Below are 13951 nucleotides of genomic sequence, written 5' to 3'. Positions count from 1 at the left end.
ACAAAATGTGCTAATTAACATCTATCTTATACAATGATTGAGATAACACAGATAATGTGCTTAGAACATAGGTAGCTCTCAAAATGTTCTAACTCATTCCATCTTAGCAAAGGGTTGAAAGAACACGACAAGGGAATGATAAAGAATTTGCTACTTGAGTAGACCCTAAAGGAGAAAGGACATGCAAGAAGTCTTTATCTACCCCATCATATTAAGGGGACTAACTTGGCAAAAGGTTTAGACAAAAACTGAAGACCCAGATAATGACAGAGACACAATTATTTGCATGGGTGAACTGCTTTAAACTTTTCAAAATACATTCCTATCCATATTTTATCATTTTCCAGATGACAGGTCTATGTAGATTCAAAATAATTAACCATATGAGGATGTGGAAGATTTGACTTAAGAGCTACTCAGAGACAAAAAAAAAAAAAAAAAGACTTAGCAGTTCTAGTTGACAAGTTCATGCAAAGATTTGAAAGAAATGGGGATGTTTAAGCATGTTTTAAGCCTAGGAAAAATAAGAATCAGAGGCATATGATGAATGTCTTCAGATATTTGAAGAGCTTTCATGCAGAAAATAAAACAAGATATTTTGTGCAGCTTCTGCAAATCAAACTTACATTACTGAAGATGTGGATTTGGATGTAAAAATTCTCCATATTTAGAACCAGTTCTTTTTTACTAGAAGTTCAGAGGCAGTAGCAGGTTGTTCTGCTCATAGCAGATGTTATAAAAAGGAAGGGGAACTGGACAGTTATGACCTCTAAGATGCTTTTCCCACCCCTCCCTTGTTTTATACTTTAATGTTCACTTTATAAAAGGAGAATTTTATAGTCAATCGAAGATCTAGGTCATCATACAGATCTGTAGATTAAAAAGACTACATACAGGTCCAACATATTACCCAGCACGTTGATGTTGTTTAGCCTTCCTTATTTCTCCTCTCCAATGAAAAAGCCACCCTCCACACATCCAGAATAATCAAAGAAGTTTCCAGGATTGGCTAATGAGGTCTACTTAAAAGCATTTCCCAGAGGAAGTTAGTGGTTATTACTCTGATCTGCTAGCATCACAACCTAGTAGAAAACAATTCTAGGTTCAGAAGAAAGAAAACCTAGTTTTGATACTATTAACTTAGTGATTAGCCTTTTTTCTACCTGAGGGAACTCCCCACTGGGCATGACATTGTGACTCAAAATCAATTGGAAAGCCAGTTTTATTAGCATAAAGTATCAAAGAGCAGAAGAGTTCAGGAACTCAAGAGACTGGAAATTGGGAAAACAGTGAGCTACAATATGGAGAAATAAAATCAGGATAAAAACTCTCCTCAAATCCTTCATATTTCAGAATGATAATCAAAAAAAACTTAGACATCATAAATGTATGTGCATTTAATAATAGAGCTTCAAAATACATTAGCAAAAACTGAAATAGAATGGAATGGAAGAATAGAATAATAAGTAAATTGACTGAATTTACTTATTATTCTATTCAGAAATTGACTGAAAAACTAAACAATCAGTAAAAACACAGCAGATGTTAGTAACTCTGTACAAATTAATATTTATTGAACATTACAACCACCAACTGTAGAATGTACTGTTTTCTAAATGTACTTAGGAAGTTTTATAAAATAGGCCATATCCTGGGCCATAACATGAGACTTAAGAAATTTCAAAAGTTTGAAAGTTTACGAGTATGCTTTCTGACAGTAACAGAATTAAATTAGAGATCAACAATATTAATATGTCTTTACAAATTCAAAAATTGGAGATTAAACAACATATTTCTAATTAATCCATAGGTCAAAGAAGAAATCACAATGGAAATTAAGAAAAATATTTGGGAGGGAACAAAAATACAGAGACAACACATGAACATCTGTGGAATGCAGCTGAGGGAGCAGAGAAATTTCTAGGTTAATATATTTACATAAAAAGAAGAAAGATTTAAAATCAATGATCTAATGTTCCACCTAAAGAAGCCACAAAAAGGAAAGCAAATTAAATCCAAATTAAATTGAAAAAGAGAGATTAATAAGAGTAAAAACCAAAGAACTATAAAACTAATATTAGTGAAAATTAACAAGGCCAAAATTTGCTTCTCTGAAATATTAATAAAATTGCAAAGCTTTAAGAAAGAGTCATCAAGAAACAAAGATAGGAAACACAGCTAACAATTCCAGAAAAAAAAGAAATGATATCACTACATATGTCACATACCAATAAATGAAAAAAGGAAAAATATTAATAACTTTATGCCAATAAGTCCAACAATTTAGCTTAATTAGAAAAAGCTCTTGAAAACTTCAGCTTGCTAAAACAGACACATGAAAAAAACAGAAAATCCAAATAGCCCTATATCTATTCTAGAGATTGAATTTGTTATTAAAAATATTCAGGTTACCAGAGGGGAGGTGGATGGGGACTGGACAAAATGGACAAAGGGGAGTGGGAAATACAGCCTTCCAGTTATGGAATGAATAAGTTATGGGGATAAAAGGCACAGCATAAAGAACATATCAATGACATTGTAAGAGCAATGGAACAGATGGTAGTTACACTTGTGGTGTACATAACATAATGTATAAACTTGTTGAATCACACACTGTCTCATATACCTGAAACTGATGTGTCAATTATACTCAAATAAATATTTTATATATATATATATATATATATATATATATATATATATTCCTAAAAATAAAATCACAACACTAGATGCTTTCACTAGTGAATTCATTAAATATTTAAGGGAGATAAAGTATCAATCCCACACAAACCCTTTCAGAAAACAGAGGTGAGCCAGCATAACCTTTTTACCAGAATCAGATATCATTACAAAACCTAAAACCTAAAATGACCAGATGTCATTACAAAACCATGGAATATCCCTCATGAACATAGACTAAAAAATCCATTCACCAATATATAAAAAAAAATAATAATAAAAATCATTACCAAGAGGGGTATATTCTACAAATGTTCTGACTAATATTTTAAAATCAGTATCATTCAGCATGCTAAACTAATATATAAATAAATATATGTATTACCTCGATAGAAGCAGAGAAACCAGTTGAAAAAATTCACTATCCATTCATGATTTAAAAGAAAGTCAGTAAACTAAGAATAGAGGGGAACTTTACCAATCTGATAAAGTGCATCTATGGAAAAATCATATTTAATGGAGAAATACTGATGCTTCTCTCCTAAGATCAAGAATAGAACATGAATGCCAACACTGTAACATTTTATCATTTCATTTGGCATTGTACTAGAGGTCCTAGTTAGTGCAATAAGGGAAAGAAAGAAGAAAGAAGAAGAAAGAAGAAAGAAAGAAAGAAAGAAAGAAAGAAAGAAAGAAAGAAAGAAAGAAAGAAAGAGAAAGAAAGAAAGAAAAGAAAAGAGAAAGAAAAGAAAAGAAAAGGAAAGAAAAGAAAAGAAAGAATGGGAAGGAAGAAGCAAAACTATCTTTACCTAAAATCAAGATGATTTTTGGCACAGAAAATCCTAAAGAATATATCAAAGAAAAAAACCTACTTGAACTAATAAGTAAAATTACCAAGGCTGCAGGAACAGATCAATAGGCAAAAATTAACCATATTCTTATAGTAGCAAACAAATGGAAAAGAAAATGTTTTTTTAAATTTCACATACAATAACATCAAAAAACACAAAATACTTAGAAATCAGTAATTCTATACTCTTTCTGTAAAAACTAGAAAGATACAAAGCTGAATTTCTGAGAGACACTTAAAAATGCCTAAATACATAGAGCAGTATACCATGTTCATGGATTGAAAAAACATGTTTGGATTGCTTTGAATCCAAAGCAAACTTATCAAACTCTCAAGTTATTTTTTTGTAGAAATTAACTAAATGATTCTAAGAACTTGCAGGGAAATGCAAAGAACTTAGAAAAACCAAAACAGATTTTTTTAAAAAAAGAAGAACAAAGGGACGCCTGGGTGGCTCAGCGGTTAAAGCGTCTGCCTTCGGTTCAGGGTGTGATCCTGGGGTCCCGGGATCGAGTCCCACATCGGGCTCCCTGCGTGGAGCCTGCTTCTCCCTCTGCCTGTGTCTCTGCCTCTCTCTCCGTGTGTCTCTCATGAATAAATAAATAAAATCTTAAAAAAAAAGAAGAAGAAGAAGAACAAAGTCAGAGAACTCCTAATTCCTGATAACAAACCTTACTATAAAAGTAACTGCAGTAACGCTAGAGAGGCATATTATTCTCTGATGTGTTACTGAGTTCTGTTTGCTAATACACATTAATTCATATTAGCAAGTGCACTGATATTAATAAGTGAGATGAGTCTGTAGCTTTATTTTATGCTGTGTCAAATGTGTATATTAGTATTATATTTCCAACTTCATAAAAATAACTTTGAAGTTTCTCTTCTTTCTATAAATGGTCCTTTGGGACAGTTGTAACAGTATTGGTATTACTGATTTTTTTATACATTTTGGTTAGCATTTAATTGCAAAACCATGGAAGTTTGGCATTTGGTGCAGGCTATTTTTTAAGTATTTTTCAAAATTTTTATGCTCCTTGTCTTATTTATGATTTATGTAGACCTAGGGTATTTTAGTAATTTGTATGTTGTTTTAATATAACCCATTTCATCCTAGTTTTCTAATGTATTGACATGCAATAATTGTAATTACTATTCTAGTCTTATAAATTCCTCTAATTTTGTGATTATTTTCTATTTTCATTTCTTATCTTATGTATTTGGGCTTCTCTCATTTTACTTTTTAAAATACAAAAAAAAAAGGGGGGGTGCCTGGGTGGCTCAGTTAAGCTCTGCCTTTGGCTCAGGTCATGATCCCAAGGTCCTGGGATGGAACTCCATATTGGGTTCCCCTGAGTAGGGAGCCTGCTTCTCCCTCTCCCTCTTCTGCTCCCCCTGTGTGTGCTCTTTCACAGGCTCTCTCTCTCTCTTAGTCAACAAAGAAATAAAATCTTTAAAAAAATAAATAAAATATAGAAAAAAACCTTCCAAATCAAATTCACAACATCGAAATGGAAGGGAAAGAAAGAGTAAGCTAGAAATAAGGAAACAGGGGGGAGAGGAACAATTACAAAGACAAAGATGAGAAGTAAAAAAGAAGAAAGAAAAGAAAGAGAAAAGAAAGAAAAAGAAAGAAAGAAAGAAAGAAAGAAAGAAAGAAAGAAAGAAAGAAAGAAGAAAGAAAAGAGGAAGATAGTAAATAGTATAAAGACATAATCACCTACCTGGCCAGATATTAGCCAATGAGTACCTAGATTGGTACTAGCCAATCAGTACCTAGATTGGTACTCCTCAAAAATAGCCAGTCTACGAACAGTTTGCTATTGGTCCACAATGAAATAAAGACATTATACTGAAATGTAAATCAAGGCACTGTCTTACTTCCTTCTTCAGGAAAGAGCTTTGCAATGAAGAAATAATATTTCAGCTGAACTAACAGTGTATTTAGTGACATATTTGATTTACATATCTGTGCCTGGTGCCATACTTGATCCTAATACAGTTTTATCTCAGCAGGAAGAAGTAACAGTTTGTGAAAGGACACCAACCAGCAGACCATAGTTTGTTTAGCACCGGCCTAGATCACTCACTGCACAACGCCAATAGATTGCTTCTCCCCCTTATACCACTGCAGCTCTCCAACTGTAGGGCCTCAGTAACTACTTTTACCTTCTGGATTTTGGGTACTAGAAGATATCTACATGGCAGTTTAACCCATAACCAAAAAGGTTCAAAGTGCATAATAGGTTATGAATAAATGTTGATTGATTGAATAATCAATGATTGAATGATCAGGGCTGATGTATACATGTTACAGTTGATACACTACACAATTTGCACTTGGCCAACAGTGAGTGATGTGTGAAAAGGGCAGATGCTCTGCTCTCCAAGTTGCATGCAAAGCTGTATTATTCAAAGGAAAAGGCACCATTTTCTTCTTTCAATGGCATGGGTATGCCCAGAGAGACCACCTTTTCCTAATTCCTATAAAGACCCTATGTAGATTAACAGCAAGGGACTTGACTGCAAATTGGCCTCAGAAATGCAGCTGCTCAGTCTTAAACCATGTGCTGTAAATTCTACAGGACAGAAGGCACAGCCATCCCCAAAGCATGGCAAATTAGAGTGACAGCTCCTTCATTCAGGAATGATCCATTACCTGGCTTTTTTTCTTTCTTTTTTTAAAGACTGACATAGCTCCTTGGTCAAAGAAATGGGGTGTTGTTTTGAACTAGACTCTATATTATAAGCAGTATAAAGGGTAGCTGCACATCTCAGCGTAGATATCCCATTCTTGAGGAAGGCTTCCCTGATCTCCCAAGTCTGGGCCTGGATGCTCCCCTGGTAGTAATATTTATATTCCATTCTATAGCATTTAACACTGTACTGTAATTGGCTATTTGCATTTCTATCTACCAATGTATATTTTTCCCCACTGTACTGTGGATGCTTAGCACAGTTTTTGTACATGGCAGGAGGCAGATCAGGGAAGCAGAAGAAGAATAGAAGCAAAAAACCTGCAGTAGAATATCATTTTTAGATATCAATTCATTTCAATATAGACATCAATCTGTGTCTAAAACCAGACAGAAAGCCATCCAGGAACAGATATTTATCCTATAAAGCATCCCCTGTAAAGCTCCTATAGGGACTTTAGAGACTATAGGGACTATAGGGACTCCTATATATGTTATAGACACATCCTAAGACCCTTGATGAACTCAGCAAAGCCCAGTCTCCCTCTGTATCAATTTTCATAAGCAATCTAGGTCATTTCTGGGAGGAAAGAGACCAAGCACTGCTCCCTAAAATTGAAAGTTAGGGACACCTGCCAGGGTAGCTCCAACAAAGCCCCAATGGCAGAAAAGTTTGTCGAAGCATAGATTTAAAAAATCACCTTGGGGGATCCCTGGGTGGCTCAGCGGTTTAGCGCCTGCCTTTGGCCCAGGGCGTGATCCTGGAGTCCCGAGATCGAGTCCCGTGTCAGGCTCCCTGCATGGAGCCTGCTTCTCCCTCTGCCTGTGTCTCTGCCTCTCTCTCAATATCTCTCTCTCTCTCTCTCTCTCTCTCTCTGTCTATCATGAATAAATAAATAAAACCTTTAAAAAAATCACCTTGAAGAAATGGGAAATCTAGTCTCTAAGCCCTGATGTCGACACTCCACTCTCAGAACTTCCCATAGTCTTTCTAGTCACCATCCTCTCAAAAAATGAAGCAGAGAAAGAGAGATGGGGGAAAGGAAGATGGGAAGAAGGAAGAAACAGCAGTAGGTGAGAATAGCCATTTTTGTCTTCCAAGCTCTATATGAGATCTTCTTAGATCTTAACCCTATAGAGTGGCTATTGTTACCTCTGTGTTGTACGTGAGCAAACAAAGCTCTAAGAGGTTAAGAAACATGGACAGGAACCCAGAAGGAGCAAGTTTAGATTTCCCCCATATCTTCTTGCTTTCCCCTCCTTGTTGCAGCTACTAGGACTATATGGCCTCAGTTGACATCATCTGTGTGGGTCACACACACACCCCCACCCCACCAAAGAAGCTGATGGAGGATGTATCCAGTGGCATCTGGGTTCAAATCTTATGCAGACTTTTCTTAATCAGGTATCTGTCACATGCTGGTTTTGTGACCCCAGGCAAGGTAGTTTATCTCCTAGGAGCTCAGCAATCTGATCAGTAAAAGAAGATTATTTACTTCTGCAAGTGTTTGAGAGACTAAAATATGTTTCTGAAAGAGAAAAAGGCAAGCATTCAATAGGTACTCAAAAAAAAAATGCCAGGACTTCTAACACACACACACACACACACACACACACACAAACTTGCCACCCCCACCATAACAGGATGAGGTTGGTCTGCACTCAAGGCTTACTGTACCTAGAGGAGGAACTGGATCTCTGGCACTTTGTATTTAATTACAGAAGGTGCAAGAGGAGATTATTTATTTTCCTGACACCTAGCAATATCGAGGGCAAATCTGCCCAGGAGTTTGTTTCTCTCATTTTCCTTTAAGCTTTCCTCTCCCATCCCCTGCCGTCTCTTCTGTTCCCCCAGGGGCCATCTAATGTCTCATTTACCAAGATCCTAGTTGTGTACAAACTCAAAATCCTAGATCATGTGTTAGCTCAGCGGTACACACACAATAGCACTGCACCCGACAGCAATTCAGGAAGGTCCTTGTCCTATCAAGGAATCATGCGTTACACTAGACAGGCCAGGAAAACAGCAGTCATTTGACTGGATTTGGATAAAAATGAAATCAAATGTGGCTCTAGAGTCACATAACTGCTACCCTGTCGGCTTAAAACATGCAAAGGATCTCTGTGTTTTACTAGGTGACTTTAGGAAGTATTTAAGAGCCAAAGAGCACACACCCCATTGAGACTTTTTTGTGGACTGGGGCTTGACCCAGGGTCCCTTAGGTCATACCACTCTTCTCAGCTCATTTTTTAAAAGGTTTTATTTATTTATATGAGAGAGAGAAAGAACCAGCGGGGGGCGGGGGCACAGGGGGAGAAGCAGAGGAAGAGGGAGAAGCAGATGCCCACTGAGTAGGGAGCCCAAAGCAGGACTCAATCCCAGAACCCCAGGAACATGACCTGAGCCAAGGCAGATGCTTCACTGACTGAGCCACCCAGGCGCCCCTGCTCAGCCCATTCTTAAGACAGCCCTGGCTGGTTCAGAAAATCAAAACACGCAGGGAAGGCCCCAAGAGTCTCTGAAATCCTCAGCTGGACCGTTAGCAGCAGGAAAGGGGCCAAAGGGCTCCTCCCATCAATCCTGAAGCCTGGGACCTGCCCAAAATTGTTCCAGGAATTCTGATGGGTTCCAAGAAATCCTTCCCAGGGAATTACTGAGAGGCCTCACCAGTGTGGCTCCTGTTCTTTCAAAGGGACCCCCAGGAGGCCAGGGCTGCAGTGGAGACTCAGGTCTATGCTGGCACGGGGCTCTCCAGGCAGAAGGAGATGTCTAGTGTTCAGTGTGTGAGTATATGGTACATCATGGATAAACCTTGAAAACATTTTGCTAGGTGAAAGGAGCCCCTCACGAAGGACCACACACATATGGTATGCCTCCATTTATGTGAAATGTCAACAGAAAGTAGATTAGTGGTTGCCAGGAGCCGAGTTGGGGTAGGGGGTCAGCCAGGGGAGAAATGGGAAGTTTCTGCTAAGAAGCATGGGATTTATTTTTGGAATGATAAAAAAGAATGTTCTAAAATTGCTTGTGGTGATGGCTACACAACTCTGTGAATATAAAAGCCATAGTATTGTATCCTTGTGTGGTATATGAATTGTATCTCAATAAAGCTGTTACATATATATGTGTGTGTCCTGAAGTCTACTCACAGTAACCAAGCCATTAGGGCCAGACTCAGAGGCAATCCATCCAAGTTGCTCTTGTGGAACACGTGAAAAAACCCAAATGCTATCCTTTCATTCATTCACTTAATCACTTACTCATTCTAAATTTACCCGTGTGCACAACTGGACCACCTTATCAGAAACATAACACCTATTTTCTTCATTGCACCCAGCTTAAGGCTGTTTTGCTGGCTTTGAATATAGACTCCTTTATCCCACACTGCAATTAGGAAGTGAGGAAGTGCCCTCCTGGGACCTTTGGAGGTGATGAGCCCCTAAATCTTTAAAGAGCAATTTTAGGAAAACCTGCTTGCATTTCTGCTCTGCACAGAGCTACCAAAGTCTTATTCTCTATTTCTTGGTTCCTCTCTCTCTCCCATCCCCTTCAGCTGCTGCTCAGCAGAGTCCCCAACACTTCCAAAAGGGAGTGCAAAACTTCCAGAGCGAATGGGGCTTTGGTAGCTGCTCCAGAAGCAATTTTCAGGGGGGAAATCCTGGCCTCTGTGAGAGCTGCACACAAGCTCCATTTGGGCATTTCCCCTAAAGACCAGTCTTGAGCCTGTACCTAAGTAGAAGAGGTCACCTCCAGGCAACCCTGAGCTCGTGTGCCACAGGGTGTGCTTCACACACAGGACCCGACAACCCAGTCCCAAAATGGGAGTGTCTGTGGTCCTGGACCCACACGTGGTGTCCAGGGCGCTGGCCTAGGACAGAGGCGACTCCTGTGGCCTCGGGGTGGCCCCTCTTGGCCCTTCCCTAACCCTACCTTGCCTCGGAGCACTGCATGCATCCCTGTCCAGACACTGCGTGCGTTAACAGGAGACTTGAAGCAGGAAGGGGTGCAAAGGGATAAAATTGCAGGAGATTCGGTGTGGAAAAGCCAGGGCGGAGAGGACTCTCCAACACCACAGCCGGGGGGTGCAGCTCAAAGCCACAACCTCCAGCGTCCAGGCACCAAAGCAAAAGGCGGGAAGCCCCCGGGTTTTCTCGAGCAGAGCCGCCAACGTCCCCCTGAGCGCTCCGCCAGCTGCTGCTCTCCGCGTCCAGCGCCCCCCCGCAGCGCGGATCTGTGCCCGTACCCACGGGGGGGGGGGGGCTGGGTGAGTTCGGTCTCCCACGACCTCCATCCACTACTCTTCCCAGCGCCCCCAAATACAACCTAAATAAAAACAGCGTGCTACCCATTTATATACAGCCCTCCACGGCAAATTCCTAAGCCCCTTTCTCACCAGACTGTCGCCTTTCCTTGAGCCCCTTCTACCCCGAAAGGCTGGAATTGCCACAATCTCCAAACCAAACCCGCTTCTTCCCGCCGTGCGCCCACAGCACCCAAGAACAGGGCATAGTTCCCGTGCGCAGCACAAGGCATTGTCCCGGTCTTTGCATGCGTATCGCGTAGCACCTCCAAACTCCCTGCCCAGCGACGCCCACGAGGAGGCATCTAGGTGCACCGGCCCGTCCCCCCCCCCTCCCCGAGGTCCCCGGGCCATCCTGGGCGCGCGCGTGGAGAAGGTCCGTGGACCTGGAACTGCACGGGGTCTGCAGGTGGCTCGCCCTCTCCACTTTGCCTTCCTCGCAAATAGATTTCTCAAAGCTGACCCGGAGCAGGGCAGAGGAGGACTGGAACTGACCTGTGCAGGGGAATGTTCTAGCCCAAGATGGGGACCTCCCGATGCCTAGGCAGGATCCAAGGTCGCCGCGCGTTGGTTCCCGGCCGCACAACGCTCGTTCGCTCGCCTCCCGCGTGGTGCCCCCCTCTTAATTATTAGCCTCTCCGCCCCCTCTCCCTCTGCCTCTCCAGCTCCCACTCTGCAGCCCCGGGCTGCCTCCTCTGCAGCGCTCCCCTCCTGCCAGGCGCCCAGGATCAGATAAGAGGAAAGGAAGGCCAGCCCGCGGCCAATTATAGAGCGGAAGGTGGCCGCGGGGGCGGAGGTTGGGGAGGTGGGGGGCAGGCCTACGCCCCAAACGGCCCCCACCTTATCTCCTCCTCCTCTCCCCACCTCCGCCGCCCGAGAGGGCCTCGGAGGAGCCCGCCCCCGCGCGTCCCGCGACCTGGCGGCCGCCACAGGTGCGCGCTGCAACTCGCTGTCCTGAGCCCAGAAAGCGCCGCGTTGGCGCGTCCACTCCGACCCCGGCCAGGGTGGGGCTCGCTGGGTCGGGCCCTGCAGTCGCTTTACGAGGTCGGAGATCCCGGGAGGCCCCCCTCCAGGACCCAGGTAGTGTGTGCCCACTTCCCCGTTCCCGAGACCCCGTTTGCCTTCCAGCGACAGGGACCTGGCGCTTGGGAGCGCGCGCGCACTGTGCTGGGGCCCCGGCCTCGCGGCTTCGCGCGTCCTCGTCCGAACAAGGCTGCAGAACGCCAGGGCAGGGATGCTCAGATTTCCACGCGCAGGAGAATCCTTCGAGGGTGTTGCAATGGCTGTTTCGTAAGCTTAAAAGGACGACTCGTGGCAGCGGCCAGTGCTCGGACTTCCTTGAACTGCAGATTCCCACCCGCAAAGATCCAGCTCCTGCAGCTCTGGCCTGAGGCCGGGGACTCTGCGTTTATCAGACAGCCTGGTGGTTCTCATCTACGCAGGCCACCACCTCACGAGAGTCTCCAGGCCGAGATGTGAAGCACACGAGGCGCGCCACACCTGGCGCCAGGTCTCTAGGAACTAGGGCTGGGCTGTCACCCTCCGGGGCCCCCTTCGAAAGTCATCAGCGTTACCCACTGTGGGAACCGCGCGCAAACCCTCGGCGGGCGCTGTTGAGCTTTTGCGCGCACACAGGGTGGGGAGGGAGTTAACAGAAACAATTTAGCAAGAACTCCGGGTTTTGCAAGAAAATGCTTTCTCACGTTGGAAACCCACTAAAGGCTGGTGGGGGACCCCAGAGAAAGGGCAAGTGGTCCGCTTAACCCGCTTCCCACGTGCCCAGCTCAGGATACAGGGAGAGAGGCTCTGGGGTTTGACACCTTTAAAGCGGGTCCGTCTAACCGTCCCAACCACCGTTAGCCACCAACTCGGCTTTCCCCGATGCTGCGCGCAGATGCATCTCCTTGTAAACGCTCTGGACACCCCGCGGGGCCTGCGGTTGGAGTGGGCAGGGCCCGCTCCGGCGCCCACGGAGGCCCGGGTATCCGCTGGTCCCTTTTCAGACTGGCCTCAGCCCAGCCGCGGGGCGGGGCACAGCTCGGCGCCCCTTTGCAGCTGCGCCTCACAGAACCAAATTTTCTGGGGTCCGGGCAGCCTGCGCAATTCTTAAGGAGACAGGCTTAGTCCCAGCGCTCCAGAGGGCCTACTGCAAGGGAGGGAGCGCCACCTGGTGTCTCTGCCTGGAGGTTTGGGAACGCGCGGGAGCCGCGAACCTCCCCATCCACCTGCACGGAAGCGCAGAGACCCGAATTCCTGCAACGCAGTTGTTGATCCCTGGAGGCAACCCCCACTCTGGTTGTTCCTCTGCCGCACCTCCCCGCGCAAATGCCTACTTCCATCATACTGTGCTCCTCCTTTTCACTAATAAAATCTCTTTTAAATATTAAGTATAGTCGAACCACAATGCTACATTAGTTTCAGGGGTAGGACACAGTGATTTGACAGCTCTAGACATTATGCTTCGGCCACCACAAGTGCCATCCGTCACCATGCAGCACTGTTACAATACCAGTGTCTATGTTCCTTCTGCTGGGCCTTTTGTCCCTGGGACTTACTCATTCTGTCACTGGAAGCCAGTGTCTCCCATTCCCCTTCACCCATTTTGCCCCTCCCTCTTCTCCCTCCCTTGTGGCAACCACCAATTTGTTCTTTGTACTTGTGGGTCTGTTTCTGCTTTGTTCGGTTGTTTTTTTTTAAATTCCACATATAAGTGAAATTATATGACATTTGTTTTTCTCTGTCTTATTCCATTTAGCACAATAAATAGCACCATCCATATTGTCACAATAGCAAGATCTCATTTTTTTATGGCTGAGCAATATTCTGGTGTGTGTGTGTGTGTGTGTGTGTGCGCGCGCGCGCACGCGCCACACCTCCTTTATCCATTCATCTATTGATCTCGACATTAGTCTGCTTCTCTATCTTGGCTATTGTGAATAATGCTGCCATAAACATAGAGGTGCACATATCTCTTTGAATGAGTTTTTTTCTTTTTCTTGAGTAAATACCCAGTGGTGGAATTACTAGATTGCATGGTATTTCCGTTTTTAAATAAAATCTACTCACATCTTTTCACTTTTTACCAATATGTAGATGACTTGTATAAGATCAGCTTTTCCTGTAATTTTTCTGGCGAAGGTAGTGGCATATTAGAGCAAAGTTTTAGGCAGAGGAGGATAAAAGTATTTATGATGAAACTATAGGAAATTAGAAATGAGGAATTCCCAGATGACTTTTAAGTGTGAAATATGTGCATAAAAATCCCTATACAGCAAATAGAGGAGTACACTATTTGGCAAAAACCCTATGTATATTAATTTTGTAATGGAACAAAATGTTATTTTTTAGACTTCTAACTCATCCTTCATTTCGTTAACTTTTTATTTCTGGCATTTCACTTTCAATGTAAACAAACTTCAGTTAATGTT

At 43.2% G+C, this 13951-nt stretch overlaps 1 protein-coding gene across 2 annotated transcripts in view; it reads right to left on the bottom strand.

Moving 5' to 3' along the window:
• COL14A1 (collagen type XIV alpha 1 chain) overlaps positions 1 to 11155 on the bottom strand; it is a 217171-nt gene extending 206016 nt beyond the window's left edge. Inside the window, exon 1 of one of the 2 annotated variants that reach the window (XM_055314233.1) lies at positions 11019 to 11155. The gene's annotated coding sequence lies outside the window, so the exon portion shown is untranslated. The remainder of the gene's footprint in view (positions 1 to 11018) is intronic. The other variant, XM_055314231.1, reaches the window with a different exon arrangement.
• Positions 11156 to 13951: the final 2796 nt, after the last annotated feature.

The sequence above is a fragment of the Nyctereutes procyonoides genome, unplaced genomic scaffold, assembly GCF_905146905.1.
Source record: "Nyctereutes procyonoides isolate TBG_1078 unplaced genomic scaffold, NYPRO_anot_genome, whole genome shotgun sequence".
Taxonomy (NCBI): Eukaryota; Metazoa; Chordata; class Mammalia; order Carnivora; family Canidae; genus Nyctereutes; species Nyctereutes procyonoides.
The sequence above is the reverse complement of the archived record's forward strand: the minus strand, read 5'-3'. Positions and strand labels throughout refer to the sequence as shown.